At 45.2% G+C, this 21,527-nt stretch overlaps 1 non-coding gene across 1 annotated transcript; it reads right to left on the reverse strand.

Annotated features, from left to right (window-relative positions):
* Positions 1-18,636: 18,636 nt before the first annotated feature.
* Positions 18,637-18,743, reverse strand: LOC135873151 (U6 spliceosomal RNA). The gene has a single exon (XR_010561088.1). It is a non-coding gene; the product is annotated as a U6 spliceosomal RNA (small nuclear RNA).
* Positions 18,744-21,527: the final 2,784 nt, after the last annotated feature.

The raw sequence follows: 21,527 nt of genomic DNA on the forward strand, positions 1-21,527 counted from the left end.
CGGATTTAGCTGCCTTAATTCGAATTAACGCTTGACCCGTCCACACAACGAAGCCAGTTAATTCGAATTAAAGGGCCCTTTAATTCGATTTCTGTACTCCTCGACGAGAGGAGTAGCGTCAAAATCGGTATTGTTAATCCGAATTAAGGTTAGTGTGGCCGCAATTCGATGTTATTGGCCTCCAGGAGCTATCCCACAGTGCACCATTGTGACCGCTCTGGCCAGCAATCTGAACTCGCATGCACTGGCCAGGTGGACAGGAAAAGCCCCGGGAACATTTGAATTTCATTTCCTGTTTGCACAGCGTGGAGAGCACAGGTGACCACAGAGAGCTCATCAGCACAGGTAACCATGCAGGCTGATAATCGAAAAAGAGCACCAGCATGGACCGTACAGGAGGTACTGGATTTGATCTCTATATGGGGAGAGGATTCAGTGCTAGCAGAACTGCGTTCGAAAAGACGAAATGCCAAAACTTATGAAAAAATTTCCAAGGGCATGATGGAGAGAGGCCACAATAGGGACACAGATCAGTGCCGCGTGAAAGTCAAGGAGCTCAGACAAGCCTATCAAAAAGCAAAGGAGGCAAACGGTCGCTCCGGGTCAGAGCCGCGGACATGCCGCTTCTACGCTGAGCTAAATGCATTTCTAGGGGGGGCCGCCACCACTACCCCACCTCTGACTGTGGATTCCGAGCTGGGGATAATCTCATCAGGTACACCTGATGATTCCGTGGAAGGGGAAGAGGAGGAGGAGGAGGACGAGCTGGCAGAGAGCACCCAGCTCTCCGTTCTCCCCAACAGCCAGGATCTGTTTCTCACCCTGACTGAAGTACCCTCCCAAGCCTCCCAAGCCAGCACCCAAGACCATGACCCCATGGAAGGGACCTCAGGTGAGTTTACCTTTTAAAATATAAAACATGGTTTAAAAGCAAGCATTTTTAATGATTAATTTGCCCTGAGCACTTGGGATGCATTCGCAGCCAGTACAGCTACTGGAAAAGTCTGTTAACATGTCTGGGGATGGAGCGGAAATCCTCCAGGGACATCTCCATGAAGCTCTCCTGGAGGTACTCCAAAAGCCTTGCCACAAGGTTTCTGGGCAGTGCAGCCTTATTCCGTCCTCCATGGTAGGACACTTGACCACGCCATGCTAGTAGCAAGTAATCTGGTATCATTGCCTGACAGAGCCTGGCAGCGTATGGTCCCGGTGTTTGCTGGCATTCAAGCAACATCCGTTCTTTATCTTGCTGTGTAATCCTCAGGAGAGTGATATCGCTTAGGGTAACCTGGTTGAAATAAGGGAATTTAATTAAGGGGACAGAGGTGGCCGTTCCTACTGGGCTGTTTGCCTGTGGCTGAAAAGAAATCCTTCCCTGCATTTAGCCAAGTGCAAAGGGGGGGGGGGGGATTGGCCCAGAGCTTTTCGCGTTTTGCTAGCAGGGATCTTCCCTGATACCAGCCACGCGGTGGGGGGAGGGAGAAAGCACTCATCCCAGAGAATTCATGGCGGGTGGGGGGGGGGGTGTTAGTTTGGTTCCTGCAGGGATCTTCCCTGATACCAGCCACGCGGTGGGGGGAGGGAGAAAGCACTCATCCCAGAGAATTCATGGCGGGTGGGGGGGGGTGTTGTTAGTTTGGTTCCTGCAGGGATCTTCCCTGATACCAGCCACGCGGTGGGGGGAGGGAGAAAGCACTCATCCCAGAGAATTCATGGCGGGTGGGGGTGGGGGTGTTGTTAGTTTGGTTCCTGCAGGGATCTTCCCTGATACCAGCCACGCGGTGGGGGGAGGGAGAAAGCACTCATCCCAGAGAATTCATGGCGGGTGGGGGGGGGGGGTGTTAGTTTGGTTCCTGCAGGGATCTTCCCTGATACCAGCCACGCGGTGGGGGGAGGGAGAAAGCACTCATCCCAGAGAATTCATGGCGGGGGGGGGGGGTGTTGTTAGTTTGGTTCCTGCAGGGATCTTCCCTGATACCAGCCACGCGGTGGGGGGAGGGAGAAAGCACTCATCCCAGAGAATTCATGGCGGGTGGGGGTGGGGGTGTTGTTAGTTTGGTTCCTGCAGGGATCTTCCCTGATACCAGCCACGCGGTGGGGGGAGGGAGAAAGCACTCATCCCAGAGAATTGGATGGGGGGGTGTGTTAACCTTCAGCAGCAGAAAACAAGCTAACAGGAAAACTGCAGCACAACGGGCTTTGCTTGGTATGTGGGAAAGCAGGGCGCAGAAGCCTAAAGACAGTGGCTTACCATGGCAGCATGCAAGGTGAATTCTGTTGCCCGGACCTGCGTCTGTGATCTCTAGCAGCAAAGCCACAGGCACTCAATATTAAGAGGCAAAATGCGACCTTGCACAGAAATCACATGTGCTATGTAATGTGAATAGTATACACCGTGAAAGAGTATAAGTATTGTTCTGAAAAATGTATCTTTTAAAAAAATTCTCTCCTTTTTTCACTCCCTCCAGCAGGTGCAAATGTTTCAAGCCTCCCTCCTCCTTCCCGAAGGCTATCCCAGATAAGGCGTCGTAAAAAAAAGACGAGAGAAGAGATGTTTTCCGAAATCATGCAATCCACCAGGAATGAAAGAGCTCATCTGAATGAGTGGAAGGAGACGGTTTGCAAGTATAGGAAAGAAGCCAGTGACCGTGAGGACAGGAGGGACCAACGTGAGGACATGAGGGACCAACGTGAGGACAGAAGGGACCAACGTGAGGAGAGGAGAGACGCTCGAGATGAGAGGTGGCGGCAGGAAGATCAGAGGAGTCGGGAAGCAACGCTGGGGCTGCTGCGTGAGCAAACAGACATGCTCCGGCGTCTGGTGGAGCTTCAGGAACGGCTGCTGGAGAACAGAGTGCCGCTACAGCCCCTGTATAACCCCCCTACCTCCTCACCATGTTCCATAGCCTCCACACCCAGACGTGTAAGAACACGGGGGGGGGGAGGCTCCGTACACCCTCCCATTCCACCCCAGTGGACAGCCCAAGCAAAAGGCTGCCATTTTTTTAACCTTTTTTTACTGGGCTTTTCCTTCCCGCAGATCCTCCTCCCAAACCCCACTCAGGTTCTGTGCCGCTACAGCCCCTGTATAACCCCCCTACCTCCTCACCATGTTCCATAGCCTCCTCACCCAGACGTTTAAGAACACGGGGGGGGGGGGAGTTTCCGTACACCCTCCCATTCCACCCCAGTGGACAGCCCAAGCAAAAGGCTGCCATTTTCTTAACCTTTTTTTACTGGGCTTTTCCTTCCCGCTGATCCTCCTCCCAAACCCCACTCAGGTTCTCTCCCTCTTTTTATAATCAATTAATAAAGAATAAATGATTTTTAAACAATGGTGACTTTATTTCCTTTGAAAGCAAGCTGGGGGAAGGGGGAGGGTGGGTTCCTTACAGAGAATGAGTCAATAAAGGGGGTGGGTTTTCAGGAAGGATAAACAAACATAAATTTCACACTGTAGCCTGGCCAGTCATGAAACTGGTTTTCAAAGCTTCCCTAATGCGCAGCGCTTCATCGTGTGCTCTTCTAATCACCCTGGTGTCTGGCTGCGAGTAATCAGCAGCCAGGCGATTTGCCTCAGCCTCCCACCCTGCCATAAAGGTCTCCCCCTTGCTCTCACAGAGATTGTGAAGCACACAGCAAGCAGTAATAACAATGGGGATATTGGTTTGGCTGAGGTCTGAACGAGTCAATAAGGATCGCCAGCGACCTTTTAAACGGCCAAATGCACATTCTACCACCATTCTGCACTTGCTCAGCCTGTAGTTGAACAACTCCTGACTCCTGTCCAGGCTGCCTGTGTATGGCTTCATGAGCCATGGCATTAAGGGGTAGGCTGGGTCCCCAAGAATAACAATTGGCATTTCAACATCCCCCACGGTTATTTTCTGGTCCGGAAAGTAAGTCCCTTGCTGCAGCCGTTTAAACAGATTGGTGTTCCTGAAGACGCGAGCGTCATGAACCCTTCCCGGCCAGCCCACATGGATGTTGGTGAAACGTCCCTTGTGATCCACAAGTGCTTGCAGCACCATTGAGAAGTACCCCTTGCGGTTTATGTACTGGGTACCCTGGTGCTCCGGTGCCAAGATAGGAATATGGGTTCCATCTATTGCCCCACCACAGTTAGGGAATCCCATTGCAGCAAAGCCATCCACTATGACCTGCACATTTCCCAGAGTCACTACCTTTCGTAGCAGCACCTCCGTGATTGCTTTGGCTACTTGCATCACAGCAGCCCCCACAGTAGATTTGCCCACTCCAAATTGATTCCCGACTGACCGGTAGCTGTCTGGCGTTGCAAGCTTCCACAGGGCTATCGCCACTCGCTTCTCAACTGTGAGGGCTGCTCTCATCTTGGTATTCTGGCGCTTCAGGGCAGGGGAAAGCAAGTCACAAAGTTCCATGAAAGTGCCCTTACGCATGCGAAAGTTTCTCAGCCACTGGGAATCGTCCCACACCTGCAACACTATGCGGTCCCACCAGTCTGTGCTTGTTTCCCGGGCCCAGAATCGGCGTTCCAAGCCTATAACCTGGCCCATTAACATCATAATCTCCAAAGCACCGGGGCCCGCGGTCTCAGAGAATTCTGTGTCCGTGTCCATGTCCTCATCACGCTGGTCGCTGCGCTGCAATCGCCGCCTCCTCCTCCTCGCCTCTTTTTTCTGGTCCTGTGTAAGCATAAACTCCACGAGAAAGCGCGAGGTGTTTATAATGTTCAAGACTGCGTTCTGGAGCACAACGGGATCCATGCTTGATGCAGAATGGAGTCTGCAGAGTTCACTCAGGAAAAAAGGCGCGAAATGGTTGTCTGCCGTTGCTTTCAGGGAGGGAGGGGGAGGCTGTACCCAGAACTACCTGCGACAATGTTTTTTGCCCCATCATGCACTGGGGTCTCAACCCAGAATTCCAAGGGGGGTGGAGACTGCGGGAACTATGGGATAGCTATGTAAAAGCTACCCACAATGCAACGCTCTGGAAATCGATGCTACTATGGTAGCTTGGACGCACACCACCGAATTAATGGTGCCTAGTGTGGCCGAATACATTCGAATTTATAAAATCGGTTTCCTAAATTCGAATTATATAAATTCGGATTAATCCTGTAGTGTAGACATACCCTTAGAGGCTAAGATGAACAAGTTTTCTCCCTCCTCCTTATGACACCCTTTTAGATACCTGAAAACTGCTATCATGTCCCCTCTCAGTCTTCTCTTTTCCAAACTAAACAAACCCAATTCTTTCAGCCTTCCATTATACATTATGGCTGGGAGTTTAAAGGGAACCTAAGAGAGTTAGGCACCCAATGAATTTTGTTGGAGTTAAATCCCTAAATCCCTACCACCTTTGGAGCAAAAATCCAAGGTTCAAGTACCAGGACAAAGACTACCTTTACCCTCCCATGTGGAGAATGGCACACGTTGGAAACGATAGGCTCTGCAAGAAAGAAAAATGGAGATTTTCCAGATTGATTCAAGGTAGCAAAACATACAGAAGTTAGCTTATGCTCAAATAAATTTGTTAGTCTCTAAGGTGCCACAAGTACTCCTGTTCTTTTTGTGGATACAGACTAACAAGGCTGCTACTCTGAAACCATACAGAAGTTAGAATTTTTCTATGAAATCTTTCTCTGGGAGTTGAGGGGGCTCAGTACTTCTGGGCAGTTCTCAGCCCTTTAAAGGATGGACCCCTGAGACATACCACGAAAAATACATTGGGCCTTGAATTAAAGATAACACTGCTTGGTTCACAAACCTCTGCCAGGGATTAGAATCTAACACCATCAACAAATGCAGCTAAGAAATAAAAGGCCTCCAGCTTGTTATCTCGTTCTTGGATCAGTGTGAACGTAACACTTTAATTTTTAACACCATTTTACAAGAACTCTTTGATCACATACTTCCCTTAGGCAGCAGAAGTGCTTTTTAAATTTTTTTTTACAGTTTTGAATCTCTCGGTGTGAAGTTAGCACTGAAGAAAATTGCCGGATTGACACCCCTGGATATTTATACTCTGAAGAAGTGTAGCAGGAGCTGTGGCAGGGTAAGTCTATTTGTAATGTCCTATCAATGTGCTTCAACTCTCTTCTTTAGGGATTATGCCTCTAGGCATAAGTGTGTAGGGACCCACTCTTGGAATAGGAATCACCACGAGGAGAAGAAGCAACAAAAATGATAAAAGGTTTAGAAAACCTGATCTATGCGGAACAGTTACAAAATCAGGGCATGTTTAGTCTTGAGAAAAGAAGACTGGGGGGGGGGGGGACCTGATAACGGTCTTCAAATATGTTAAGGGCTGTTATAAAGAGCACGGTGATTAATTGTTCTTGTCCACTGAAGAAAACAAGTAATTTGGAGAAAAAGTAATAGGTTTAAACTGCAGCAAAGAAGTTTTAGGTTAGATATTAGGAAACACTTTCTAACTATAAGGATAGTTAAGATCTGGAATAGGCTTCCAAGGGAGGTTGTGCAATCCTCATCATTGCAGTTTTTTAAGAATAGGTTGGACAAACACCTGTCAGAGATGGGCTAGGTTTATTTGGTCCTGCCTCACTTGATGACCGCTTGAGGTCCCCTCCAGCCCTACATTACTATGATTCTATGTACATCAGTCCTGGAGATGCCAAACTGGACTCCAACAAAGTTGGAGTACGAGCTGGGGTGGTGGATTTTGTGACATGGACACTTACCACTAAGATCCAGACTGATACCTTCCAAACTCATTTTGAATTGGCCACGGCTAAGGGTTTTTGTTTTTTTGTTTTTTGTTTTAATTGCAAATGCAATGCTCCTAATTTATCTTCCATACATTTATATAGGTTACTATGACCACTAAACATCCTCTGTGATCTTTCGTCATTCATCGATATTCTTTGGCAAATGCTCAGTTAGCTAATTCTTATAAGGCACTTTGGGATCCTCAGTGCTACAGAGGTGCAAATTATTATCAATCTTATTTCTCTTTGTACAATTGCCACCAGTTTCCTGTATAAACAACAAAGTTCAAATTATATGTTTCTTTTTTTTTAAAGGTAAAATAATTAGCACTATTAAAATATCTGCCTAGCTGAGCATTTCTTTTTGTGTCCTCAGGAAGAAGGATTAATCTAATTATAATGGAAATGATTTCTATTCTTGTTTCAGCACCAAGGGGCAGTTTAGCTTAGGAGATGAAGTAATGGATGTTGGAGACATTCATTTTTAAGTCCCCATTTCTAATATAGTCTGAGTCAATTGTGATTGTGGGCTTAAATTTCAAATGCTGTCCAGTTTCATATTTGGAATACAAATGATCAAATAGGCACTCATTTATCTCTTTCAGGTACTTGTGTACCAATTTGAGTGCTTAATGCAGAACCAATCAAATTAATTTAGAGGTTCAAGTATGAAAACTGGGCTCTGAAAATCACTTCTGTCTGGAAGTTAAGATCTCCATGTAAAGCACATATGTAGCCATTTATAGAGCACAATCACAAAAAATTTTATTGGTCCAACAAAACCCAGGAACTATGCTACACATTCTTAAGCAAAATCTGCTGGCACATTATCTAACTATTTACATATACACAGAATAGAGCACTCCTGGGCTATTCTGTGCATAGAGAACTTTAGCCTTCAAGGCTCTTAATCTTAAGCATTACAGTGTATTAATTTAAGAGAAAAACTGTTTAAATGTTTTTAATGACATGGGGTTCATGAGGGTATGTTAGGGACCATGACAAACATTCATTATGGGATCTTTTGTCCTCTTTACACACGGCACATAATTAAAATTAATGGTCACTTAGGTACAAGTGATCATGACTCAATCACATTTATAATGAGCAAACAGACTAAAGTCCAAACAAGTAATATATAAACTTGATGCTTTAAAGGGGCCAGCTTCACAAAGCTGAAAGAAATTGAGCCAAATCAGCTGGGAGGATGAATTTAATTTAAAAAAGTGAATAATACTTGTAAATTATTTAAGAACACTTTACTAGTTGCCCAAAAAAGCCATAATTCCACAATCAGGAAAGGAGGCGGTATTGGTTTAAAAAAAACGGATTTAGAGGGGAAGTGAAGGCAACTATAAAAATTATATATAATATGAAAAATACATATATATTAGGGCTGTCAAGCGATTAAAAATTAATTGTGATTAATCATGCAATTAAAAAAATAATCGTGATTAATTGTGTGATTAATCGCACTGTTAAACAATAATAGAATACCATTTATTTATATATTTTTGGATGTTTTCTACATTGTCAAATATATTGATTTTATTTACAACACAGAATACAAAGTGTACAGTGCTCACTTTATATGTATTTTTGATTACAAGTATTTGCACTGTAAAAAAATCATATTTTTCAATTTACCTAATACAAGTACTGTAATGCAATTTCTTTATCATGAAAGTTGAACTTACAAATATAAAATTATATACAAAAAAACCTGCATTCAAAAATAAAACAATGTAAAATTTTAGAGCCTGCAAGTCCACTCAGTCCTACTTCTTGTTCAGCCAATCACTCAGACAAACAAGTTTGTTTACGTTTGCAGGAGATAATGCTGCCCGCTTCCTGTTTACAGTGTCAGCTGAAAGTGAGAACAGGCATTCGCATGGCACTGTTGTAGCCGGCGTCGCAAGATATTTACGTGCCAGATGCACTAAAGATTCATATGTCTCTTCATGCTTCAGCCACCATTCCAGGGGACATGCGTCCATGCTGGTGACGGGTTCTGCTCGATAACCGTCCAAAGCAGTGTGGACTGACGCATGTTCATTTTCATTATTTGAGTCAGATGCCACCAGCAGAAGGTTGATTTTCTTTTTTGGTGGTTCGGGTTCTGTAGTTTCTGCAGCAGAGTGTTGCTCTTTTAAGACTTCTGAAAGCATGCTCCACACCTTGTCCCGCTCAGATTTTGGAAGGCACTTCAGATTCTTAAACCTTGGGTCGAGTGCTGTAGCTATCTTTAGAAATCTCATATTGGTACCTTCTTTGTGTTTTGTGAAATCTGCATTGGAAGTGTTCTTAAAATGAACATGTGCTGGGTCATCATCCGAGAATGCTATAATATGAAATATATGGCAGAAGGTGGGTAAAACAGAGCAGGGGATATTGAACTCCTTGGGGGAGAATTGTGTCACAAATTTAATTAACGCATTTTTTTTTAACAGGTGTCATCAACATGGAAGCATGTCCTCTGGAATGGTGGCCGAAGCATGAAGAGGCATATGAATGTTTAGCATATCTGGCACGTAAATACCTTGCAATGCTGGCTACAAAAGTGCCATGCAAATGCCTGTTCTAACTTTCTGGTGACATTGTAAATAAGAAGAGGGCAGCATTATCTCCTGTAAATGTAAATAAACTTGTTTGTCTTAGCAATTGGCCGAACAAGAAGTAGGACCGAGTGGACTTGTAGGTTCTGAAATTTTACATTGTTTTGTTTTTGAGTGCAGTTATGTTGTGATGGTTCCCCCCATAAGGCTTTATGGAATATGCTTATGAATGTATATATGACATAACTAGAATATGTTTTGTGCTACGTATGCCATGTAACATATCTCTGTAAAGGTTATGATCTACTGAATCTATTAATCCTATTTGTATGCATGTATCATTTTTGTACTTGAAGTTAGGAATATTGGCTGTATACTTGCTTGATTTTAACTAGCCTAGTAGAGCATTTGGTCAGCTTCTTGAGAAAAGTGCAAATTAAGTGCCCAATCAAAAACCTCTTAAGCCAACAATGAACATGAAGATGCCAATCCACATCTGAGCCTTCCCAGGAATGTGCCTTGGCTGGTAAAAACTGAGTCATGCATGGACATGTGGCTTGCCCATGTGACTCCAAAACTCCATCTTGGAGCTGGACTTTGCATAGGAGGGGGTCTCCACCCACAAGAGAAAGTCTATTTAAACCCCTGGGAGACCCCTCCATTTTGTCTTCAGCTGGCTAAAGGGATAGCCTCTCCACCCCCAAGGATACCTGAAAGAAACTGGAACAAAGGACAGTAACTACAGGGGGTGTGAGTGATTGCTGGATCCAGACTAGCAGGAGACTAGTCTGTAAAAGGAAGCTTACTGGAACTGGTGAGGTTTTATTTATATTCAGTTTCTTAGACATAGACTTGTGTGTTCTATTTTATTTTACTTGGTGATTCACTTTGTTCTGTCTGTTACTACTTAGAACCACTTAAATCCTACTTTCTGTATTTAATAAAATCACTTTCTACTTATTAATTAACCCAGAGTATGCATTAATACCTGGGGGGGGGGGGCAAACAGCTGTGCATATCTCTCTATCAGTGTTATAGAGGGCAAACAATTTATGAGTAAAACAGATTTATTTGGGGTTTGGACCCCATTGGGAGTTGGGCATCTGAGTGTTAAAGACAGGAACACATCTGTAAGTTGCTTTCAGTTTAAGCCTACAGCTGTTAGGGGATGTGGTTCAGATCCTGGGTCTCGGTTTGCAGCAGGCTAATGGGTCTGGCTCAAACCAGGCAGGGTGCTGGAGTCCTAAGCTGCCAGGACAGGAAAGCTGGGGCAGAAGTAGTCTTGGCACATCAGTTGGCAGACCCAAGGGGGTTTCTGTGATTCAACCCATCACATATGTAACAAAAAAAATCGACATTTGTAAGTTGCACTTTCACGACAAAGAGATTGCACTACAGTATTTGTATGAGGTGAATTGAAAATACTATTTCTTTTATCAGAGGGGTAGCCGTGTTAGTCTGGATCTGTAAAAAGCGACAAAGAGTCCTGTGGCACCTTATAGACTAACAGACGTATTGGAGCATAAGCTTTCGTGGGTGACTATCCACTTCGTCAGATGCATGTAGTGGAAATTTCCAGAGACAGGTACAAATATGTAGGCAAGAATAAGTCTAGAGATAACGAGGTTAGTTCAATCAGGGGGGATGAGGCCGTCTTCTAGCAGTTGAGGTGTGAACACCAAGAGAGGATTTGGCTAGCCATTCACAGTCTTTGTTTAATCCTGAGCTGATGGTGTCAAATTTGCAAATGAACTGAAGCTCAGCAGTTTCTCTTTAAAGTCTGGTCCTGAAGTTTTTTTGCTGCAGGATGGCTACCTTTAAATCTGCTATTGTATGTCCAGGGAGGTTGAAGTGTTCTCCTACAGGTTTTTGTAGGGACTGTCCAGTTTGGCCGATGTACATAGCAGAGGGGCATTGCTGGCACATGATGGCGTATATTACATTGGTGGACGTGCAGGTGAATGAACCGGTGATGATGTGGCTGATCTGGTTAGGTCCTGTGATGGTGTCACTGGTGTAGATATGTGGGCAGAGTTGGCATCGAGGTTTGTTGCAGGGATTGGTTCCTGAGTTACAGTTACTATGGTGTGGTGTGTGGTTGCCGGTGAGAATATGCTTAAGGTTGGCGAGTTGTCTGTGAGCGAGGACTGGCCTGTCTCCCAAGGCCAGTGAAAGTGAGGGATCGTTGTCCAGGATGGGTTGTAGATCACTGATGATGCGTTGGAGAGGTTTTAGCTGAGGACTGTAGGTGATGGCCAGTGGAGTTCTGTTGGTTACTTTCTTGGGCTTGTATCGCAGCAGGAGGCTTCTGGGTACACGTTTGGCTCTGTTGATCTGTTTCCTTATTTCCTCATGTGGGTATAGTAGTTTTGAGAATGCTTGGTGAAGATCTTGTATCTATTTCTTTTGTTTATCATTTTTACAGTGCAAATATTTGTAATCAAAAATAATATACACTTTGATTTCAATTACAACACAGAATACAATATATATGAAAATGTAAAAAAAATCCAAAATATTTAATACATTTCAATTGGTATTTTATTATTCAACAGTGCTATCAAAACTGTGATTAATCGCAATGAATTTTTTTAATCGCGATTAATTTTTTTGAGTTAATCGCATGTGTAACTGAGATCAACCAACAGCCCTAATATATATACATATAACAAAAGGAAGAAAGGGGAAGTTGATAGTAATTAATATAACTCAGAAGCTAAGACTTGTAGAAAATTGATAAGGGAAGCAAAAGGACACAAGGCGATATCTTAGGCTAGCAGAGTTAAGGGCAGTACGAGGAGTTTTTTAAGTATATTAGGAACAAAAAGAATCCTAACCATGATATTAATCCATTACTAGGTAAAAATGGTAGAACTATCAATAATAATATAGAAAAGTCAGAAGTGTTCAATAAATATATCTGTTCCATATTTTGGAAAAAACAGTTGATGACTGTGATGACAATAACACTCTTTCCATTCCAATAGTATCTCAGGAGGATGTTCAACAGCAGTTAGACATTTTTAAATCAGCAGGTCCAGATAACTTGTATTCAAGAGTTTTAAAAGAGCTGGAGGAGGATCTCTCTGGACTGTTAATGCTGATTTTCAATAAGTCTTGGAACACTGGGGAAGTTCCAGGAGACTAGAAGAAAGGTAAAAAGCTAATGTTATGCCAATATTTAAAAAGGATAAAAGGGATGACCTGGATAATTATAGTCCAGTTGTCTGACATGATCCTTAACAAGATAATGGAGCAGCTAATATGGGACTTGTTTAATAAAGAATTAAAGGAGGTAATATAACTAGTGCTAATCGACATGGGTTTATGGAAAATAGATCCTATCAAACTAACTTGATATATTTTTTGATGAGATTACAAGCTTGGCTGATAAGTGTAATAGTGTTAATGTAATATACTTAGACTTCAGTAAGGCATTTGACTTGGTACCATATGACATTTTGATTAAAAATTAGAATGCTATAAAATTAATATAGCACACATTAAAAGCTGGCTAACAGATAGGCCTCCAGATGTAATTGTAAATGAGGAATCAACATTGAATGGGTGTATTTCTAGTGGGGTTCCACAGGGACCAGTCCTTGGCCCTATACTATTTAACATTTTTAACAACGACCTGGAAGAAAATATAAAACCATCACTGATATAGTTTGCAGATGACACAAAAATTGGGGGAGTGGTAAATAATGAAGAGGATAAGTCACTGACAAAAAGTGATCTGGATCACTTGGTAAGTTGGTTGCAAGCAAACACTTTGTGTTTTAATATGGCTAAATGTAAATGTGAACAAAGAACATAGGTCATACTTACATGATGCGAGACTCTATCCTGGGAAACAGTGACTCTGAAAAAGATTAGTGAGTCCTGGTGGATAATCAGCTGATCCTGAGCTCCCAGTGCAACACTGTGGCCAAACGGACAAATACAATTTTTGGGAGCATAAACAGGGATATCTCAAGTAGGTATTAGAGAGGTTATTTTACCTCTGTATTTGGCACTGGTGCGACTGCTGCTGGAATACTGTATCCAGTTCTGGTGTCCACAAGTCAAGAATGATGACGATAAGTTGGAGAGAGTTCAGAGAAGAGCCAGAATAATGATTAAAGGATTAGAAAACATGCCTTATAATGACAGACTCAAAGAGCTCGATCTATTTAGCTTAACAAAGAGACTGTTAAGAGGTGACTTGATTACAGTCTATAAATACCTACATGGGGAACAAATATTTAATAATGTGCTCTTCAATCTAGCAAAGAAAAGTATAACAATATCCAAAGCCTGGAAGTTGAAGCTAGACAAATTCAGACTAGAAAGAAGGTGTACATTTTTAACAGGGAGGGTAATTTAACCATTGGAACAATTTACTAAGGGTCATGGTGGTTTCTCCATCACTGGCAATTTTTAAATCAAGATTGAAGGTTTTTCAAAAGAGCTGCTCTAGGAATTATTCTGTGGAAGTTCTCTGTGTTATACATGAGGTCAAACTAGATGATCACTGTAGTCCCTTATGGCCTTGGAAACTAACTTTGACATTAATGGGAATTATATCTGTGCTTATAAAAAGTAGATCCAGTTATTTTTAGAATCTGAGGGCCAATATCCAACTATCAACCCTTTGGTTACATATTGTAGGGAAAGAGGAAGTTTAACATTATTCAGTCTGCTTGTTTATAGTCTGGAGCAGTTCAGATTAGGATTCTCAAGGCATAGTTGACTAGTTCCCTGGATAGGCTGTGGCTGCACTTAGAAGTGAGGCGTCCCTCTCAGATATCTCCTCTTAATCTGTCATCAATCTGTATTTGACTTCAGAATGGCTCTGAGTTAGGAGGAATTCATTGGTTGTTAACACTCTAATGCAGTGGTCTCCAAGCTTTTTTGATCGCGCACCCCTATCAGTAAAAAATTTTTGAGCATGCACCCCCTGCCGCGCCGGCTCTACCATTTTTGCCCAAGCAAAAAAAAAAATAAAAAAAGCCGCTCAGACTCCTGCCCAAACTGACGAAGCAAAAAAAAAAAAAAGCACTCCTCCTGCCGTGCACCCCCAAGGATCCTCTTGCACACCCCACTTTGGAGACAACTGTTCTAATGATCTGAACATGAGAGGTGTTGAGCGCCATACACTCCCACTGAGTTCAGCACCCCGCGAGCTTGGCCCTTATGTAGTATAGGAAGAGTTTGCAAGTATGCTAGAATGGGGTATGTGGGTATTTCCCTCATCCCCATTAGCCTCCTAGTTCTCTCTGCAATGTTGGTTTTCTTCTTTCAGTAGCTTGAGCCAGTTCTATCTTTTAGAGGATAACAGTGGTCATGGTTATATAAAGGTTTAATTTATAAATTGTTTATAAGAGGTTAATAAATAACTAATAGATGTAATAACCATGTTAGACATGAGTACTACGTGTTATAGATGGTTATAAACATCACTGGAAAATCTTATAGCAAGGTTATTATAAACTATGGTTATTGATCTGTTGGACTCTATAAAAATCAATTAACAATTTATTAAAACACCTACTAATCAGTTATTAACACTTTTAAAAATGGAACTGTAATAAAGTCAGCCACCTCTTGTGCGCCCTCTTGTGACCAATAGTGGCTTTGCAGAGCCAGGCCTCTTTTTCCCCTCTGGGTTCTTTAATAAATGCAAAAAGAGGCTTTCACAAATCCAGTAACAGCCCTTCTTGGGCTCTGGTTTTATTAGCACAAAGGTCCAAAACAAACATGAAAAGTCTTCCACCCAGCCTTAAGTTGGGCACTGCCTCTCCTTCTTGAGGTACTGTCCTTTCCTGCTCTTAAGAGCTGGAGAAGATATAAGGCCTGGCCTGCCTTCTTTGTCTTCTCCCTAAAAGGAAATCAAAATTTTGGCTGGGTCTTCCTACTCAGCCACAACTCCCTTCCTGTGGGACCACTGCAGGAGACAGCTTCTCTCTGCAGTTCCCCACTTTTGGCTGTCCATGGGCCTCTGTTTCTCTATTGCCTTAGAAGCCTGATTTAGTCACATGACCACCTGTCACATGACTTTCTTTGTTCTCTCTGCCTGGCAAGGCAAATCAGCTGTGCCATAAGTGGACTGAGACCTATTTCCCTTTGGAAGGGCCAGCCACCCTGTGACATGAACCTTAATATAAAGTGTGACCGTTAGCTTTAGACACAATTTATTATTTCCTTCTCTTCATTTCCCCACTCCCTTGTCCTCCCCGTCTAACTCCTTTCGTTTATGCAGATTGTTGGAGGATATTATACAAGGACCCAAATCGTGTTGTCATATCTACCTGTGAAACTCCTCTGAAGTCAGATGAGCTGCACAGATGTGACCAAGAGCAGCATTGGACCCAAGATGTCCATCTCTGCTTACAGCTTCTTTCCCATCACTCATATTCTGCTTGTTATTTTCTTTATCACCTTCTTTTTCTATCCTTTCACCTCTCTCCACTGGGTGCCTAGTTCTCCCCTGCAGGATACATGTCACCTCCTTTGAAGTCAGTGGGGAGAAGATAAAAAGGAGAGGTGGTAAGTAACTTCAATGGGAGTCACTCATACCCTGCAGGGAGAGAACAGGCTCCACAGGGTGATGTAGGCTTCGGTTTAATGGTATTACATTGTGGAATAGTGATTTGATAAATGTCAAGTTTCTGTTCACACAATGTATTTATTAGAATCATAGGTGGTGGATATAATAGGCCAGGGGAGGCTTAGCCTCCGCTGGTGCAGCCACCGCCGCCAGACGCCAGGTTGTGAGTTTTTGTTGTTTGCGAGGGCTGGGAGTGGGCTGGGCTTCTGCCGGAAGACGTTTTTGCCTATTATTGTGTGCCATGCAGGTTCTGGGGTGGCTGAGGAGGCAGTATGTGCTACTCAGCTTCCTGGGTTCATCAGTAATCTCCCTGGACTCCATTGATGAACCCGGGAAGCTGAGTAGCAGATGCTGCCTCCTCAGCTGCCCCAGAACCTGCATGGTGCATATAAAAAGCTCAGTGTTCTTCGGAAAGAGCTTCTGCTTTTCCCACTAGGTGGCTCAAGGTCTCAGGAAGGGAGGCGTGGTGCATTTAGGGTGACCAGGTGTCCGGTTTTGGACCGAAACACCTGGTCGTAAAGGGATCCTGGTGACTCTGGTCAGCACCGCTGACTGGGCCATTGACTGGTTCATGGCGCTGCGCAGCGGGGCTGGCAGGTTCCCTGCTAGCCACCACGCGGCGCAGCTCCCGGGTCGGGAAGCAACCATCATGTCCGACTCCTAGCCTTAGGGGCTGCTTGGGGAGTGGGGGGGGGGCTGTCCGCGTGCTGCCCCGCCCCCGGCGCAGCTCCCATTGGCTGGGTCAGGGCAGGGGAGGAATTAGCGTAACTCATGAGCGCTCAGCAGGCGGCTGTTGAGGGGTCGTGTGGCATGCGCCTCTCCCACTGCTGCCCAGCCTCTTCTCCTCACGCTCCTTGTGTGGCTGGGCTCAAGCTGCGGCGCATGCCCTGCTGCCCCATCGCCAGCACCCAGGAGTTGGAGGTATGTATCCCTGTCTCCGAGTGCTGGGAATGGGGCTGCACCCCCACCCCCATCACTGCATCCCTCCCCATGCCACCCCCCTGCACTCCCATCCCCCTCATTGCATCCCTCCCCATCCCACCCCCCGCGCCCCATCCCCCTCACTGCATCCCTCCCCATCCCACCCCTCCGCATCCCAATCCCCCTCGCTACATCCCTCCCCATCCCACCCCCCATCCCCCTCACTGCATCCCTCCCCTGTCCCATCCCGACCTGCCCCCCACACCTTCCCATCCCATCCCTGTACCTCTTACAGCACTCTCCCACCCATCCTCTCCACCTCCCAGAGCTGCCACCTCCCATGTCCCTCACCCCCCACAACCCATTCACCTCCATACACTGCTGCACTCCCATTATGTCCCTATACACCCCTGTGCCCCCCACATCCTCATGCATCTGTAGCCTTCTGCCTCCCCCTGCATCCCCATCCACCCCACATACCCCCACACCCCCTCCTCTCTCCTTCACTGCCCCCTTTCACTCCCACCCTGCTCTCATCCTTGGCCTCTTTCCCTCCCCATCCTCTCTCCTCTCCCCCCCATCTTTTCCCCTCCAGCCCACCCTTCTCCCTTCCCGGCTGGATGATTTAGGCAGCCCCTGGAAAAGTCTATGAAAAAGTATCTCTGTGTAGGCAAGTGTGTGCATGCATGCATTGTATGTGTGTAAGAGACTGTGTGTCTTTGTGTAGGGAGGTGCGTGTATTGCTGCATGTGTGTGTACCTGTGTGAATAAAATTTGCAGCCTAACTCTTTGACTTTTATTCCTTTTGCTGGCTTGCACACAAAAAACTTGATGACATAAAATCTGTGTGTTTTCATTTCATAACAAGTTTTTAAAAGAGAAGGGAACTCTAAAAGAAATGTATTATTTCTTAAACAGTGAATGTTGGTGACTAGTAATTGCAGAAGAGCCAATGGATCATACATTTCTCCCCACCTCTGTCTAGCTACATTATAAACTCTGTGTTGCAGACTCTTTCTTTTTATGTGTATGTCCAGCACCTACCACCCTGGAGCCCTGATTTTAGTTGGGGTCTCTAGCACTAAACAACAATTGTAATAATAAATAATGTGGAAGTATATGTGTTAGTGCATACTAGGTGTGTACACATGAATACACGTGTGTATCTGCATGTAGGTGTGGGAGTCAGTTTCTACAGATTTATTTATATAGGTATCTGGACAGGCGTGCATTTCTGTGGTTGTGCTCTGTGGATTTGTATTTGGGCTTCAGGAGTGGGCCTTTAATGGCCCCATTGCAGCTGTGATAATGTGTGGTCCTAATGGAGGGAGGGGAATGGAGTGAGCAGGGGGGCAGGGCCTCAGGAAGGGGTGGGACAGGGGTGTTAACTTTTCTGGAATTAGAAAGTTGGCAACCCTAGTTGCATTTCCCATTCAGGGGCTGGGGCTGGCCTGGGGCTTGGGCCAGCCAGTGCGTCTGGGGCAGCTTGGGCTGACCAAGGGCTCCTCCGGCCATTGGGGGGGGGGCTGGGACGGTGGGGGGCTTGGAGCTGTTGGGCGGGGGGCAGGGCCTTGGGCAGAAGGGATGGGGCTGGGGGGGCTAGCCTCCCTGAAAGGGGGGTCCACTCACCACCCATGAGAGACAGGGTTGTCAACTTTCTAATGGCACAAAACCAAACACCCCTGCCCCACCCCTGCCTTCCCCGAGGCCCCACCCCTGCTCGTTCCATTCCCTTCCCTCCATCGCTCGCTCTCCCCTACCCTCTTTCACTTTCACCGGGCTGGGACAGGGGGTTGGGGTACAGGAGGGGGCTCCAGCTGGGGGTGCAGGCTCTGGGGTGGGGCTGGGATGAGGGGTTTGGGGTGGAATGCTTCACGAATTTGCATGTCATCCTTGTGCAGGGGCCATGCTAATCTTCTCTGTATCCTTCCAATTTTAGTATATGTGCTGCTGCGGGGAGGGCTCCAGGCTGGGTTAGGGGGTTGGGTGCGGGGGGATGTGAGGACTCCAGTTGGGGGTGGAGGCTCTGGGGTGGAGCCAGGGATGAGGGATTTTGGGGAGCAGGAGGGAGCTCCAGGCTGGGGCAGGGAGTTGGAGTGTGTGGTCCCGGCAGCACATACCGCGGCTCCCAAGAAGTGGCTGCCAGGTCCCTGTGGTGCCTAGGTGCCCGGGAGGCCAGGGAGGCTCCACGTGCTGCCTTTGCGCTCACAGGGGCTGCCCCCACAGCTCCCATTGGCCAGGAACTGCGACCAATGGGAGCTGCAGGGGCAGCGCCTGTGGGCGCGAGGGCAGTGCATGGAGTCTCCCTGGCCGCCCATGTACCTAGGGGCTGCAAGGACCTGGCGGCTGCTTCCAAGAGCCACGCAGAGCTAGGACAGGCAGGGAACCTGCCTTAGCCCCGGACCCCCACTGCACCATCAACTGGACTTTTTACGGCCTCGTCAGTGGTGCCGACCAGAGCCACCAGGTCCCTTTTCAACTGGGCGTTCCGGTCAAGAAACAGATGCCTGGCAACCCTAATGAGAGAACTTACAATTCTGGAGATAGGCCCAAATCACAAGTTCCAAACCAGGTCTGAACTTCCTGAGAGCCTGGGGAGATCTGGATCTGCCATTTTGGTTTGACCCATTATGCAGAAGAGCCCCAGTCATGGAGCTCGAATCCACACCTGGATTGGATCTTCACTGATGTCTGGCAGAGTTCTGAGCAGGGGTTTGGATTTAGGGATTTCTTTTATTTATAAGCATTTCTATAGCGCTCATCACCACAGTATCTGGGCCCATCTCTAGATGTTATAACAATAACCGACTGATTTATACAGTGTCTTTTATGACACTGTCAAAGTTATGGTATTTATAGGTAAAAAAGTCACTCTTGAAAATGGAACTTAGGCTGCTAAGTCACACAGATGCTTTTAAAATTTTTACCCAGAGTGCTGATCAGTGTACTGTCTGAGTCCTGGAGCTTTACAGAATTACAGACTATACACATATAGACATCCCTTAACTCATTGGCCATTATAACAGGGCACAGCAACCCTACACATTTTAGGGGCAGGAAGCAAAGAAGAATAATGTATTTAGTTAAAGCAACAGGGGAAGTTGAACAGATGTGTGAAGACTGAATAAAACTTTATAGATTAATAAGATAAAATAATTCAGTGTCAACTTGGACTATGTTGAAATGAATGGCTTTGATACTAGACATTACTTCTTCTTTGCTCCTTTGCATATCTGTTCAGTTTTTCATTACCAGGCACAGAGAGCAGAAATCAATAGTACTCTTGCATTAATTATTGATAGTAGCAGCCAGCCAACTGAATACAAAACTTCCCTCATTCAGAATCAGATTAATCAGTCTCATAGTTTGAGCTAACATATCTGAAAAATAAGCGCAGTGAGAGGTCTAGATTTAAGATGCAATAAACAACACTAACCCCCCCATAAAACCCTGCAAAGCAGTCAGAGCATGCTGTGATGTCATGGGTCTCACAAAAAGAGCTGCAGAAGTGAATAATAATGCAGTCTCATATTTATTTATATAGCTCCTTTCCTTTAAAATGATCCCATAGAACTTTAGGCTGGGGAAATGATCTCCCACAGGATTTAAGAACCATCTCAAACGTCACCACGTTCTGTTCCAAGTGCCAGGCACTCTCCTTTGATCTCGTCTTCAGTAACAAACACACGTAGCACAGCTCGCATAACGTAAATTAGAAAACCAAAACCAACCCTCACATAATTTTTGACTTGGAGAGAAATTGGGAAAAAAGAGGAAAAGAATCTAGGCACATTGCTTAATGCACTTCTGGAGGTTCTCAGATATGACCATGATCAGGGTAGTAGGATTTTACAATGTATATGGGGTGGGGGTCACTTCACACACTGAAATGCAGCCACCTCTAGACTGGAATGCAGCAATCCTTTAATATCCCACTGTAAAGCTGCAAAACAGTCTGAGAACAGGCTATCCTCTCCAAAACAAACTATGGGACAGATGTGCAGTGCGGAGGGAGTGTTAGGTAATTTTAATCATGATACCCTTTGCAACTTGTGTAGATATTTCAGGCATGGCTTGAGAGTGTGGAGGTGCTAAACCTGAAGGTTTTGTGGTTGATCAGGTTATAGAGACACCATTCACTATGCTAAGTTTAAGTAAAAATGTTGTAAACAGGGGGTTCAATGAATAGCTTGGGTTTTTAATGAAGGATTTATTTGGAATGTATGGATTATTTCTATTGATACAGCTACCAGCAAAGCAGTAAATATTAATTGGAGGCCTCCAAGTAGTGTATGAAAAGAAATCCAGTTGGAGTTAATGCCAAGATGGCTATGATATGTATGAGGCAGAACTAAAGGACAAAAAGTACAAAGTAAAGATTTTCTTTCTTTCATGGGAATCCCAGGAGGGTTTCTGCACAGCCTAGGTGGCAAGTGCTTAGAATTCTAAGTAGCATTGGTGAAGGGGCCACAGGACCAATAGAAGAAGTGGCTGAGAGAGCCAGAAGCTTATTATGGCACCAATCGAGAGGGACAGCAGAACAACTGAACAGCAAATGGGCAGCTACTGAGCACCACAGATGGTGGTTAGCCTGCACCTGATCTGCACCAGTAGTGAACAAGGAAGTAAACGTGTCCAAGCACTGATGAGAGATGGAATGAATGAGCAGAATCAGCAGACACTCTAGAGAAAAACTAAGGGCTTGGTTGTGAGAGATGTTAGTGACTTCAGTGAAGCAAGCATTTTG

Source organism: Emys orbicularis, chromosome 1 (assembly GCF_028017835.1).
Source record: "Emys orbicularis isolate rEmyOrb1 chromosome 1, rEmyOrb1.hap1, whole genome shotgun sequence".
NCBI classification, from domain to species: Eukaryota; Metazoa; Chordata; order Testudines; family Emydidae; genus Emys; species Emys orbicularis.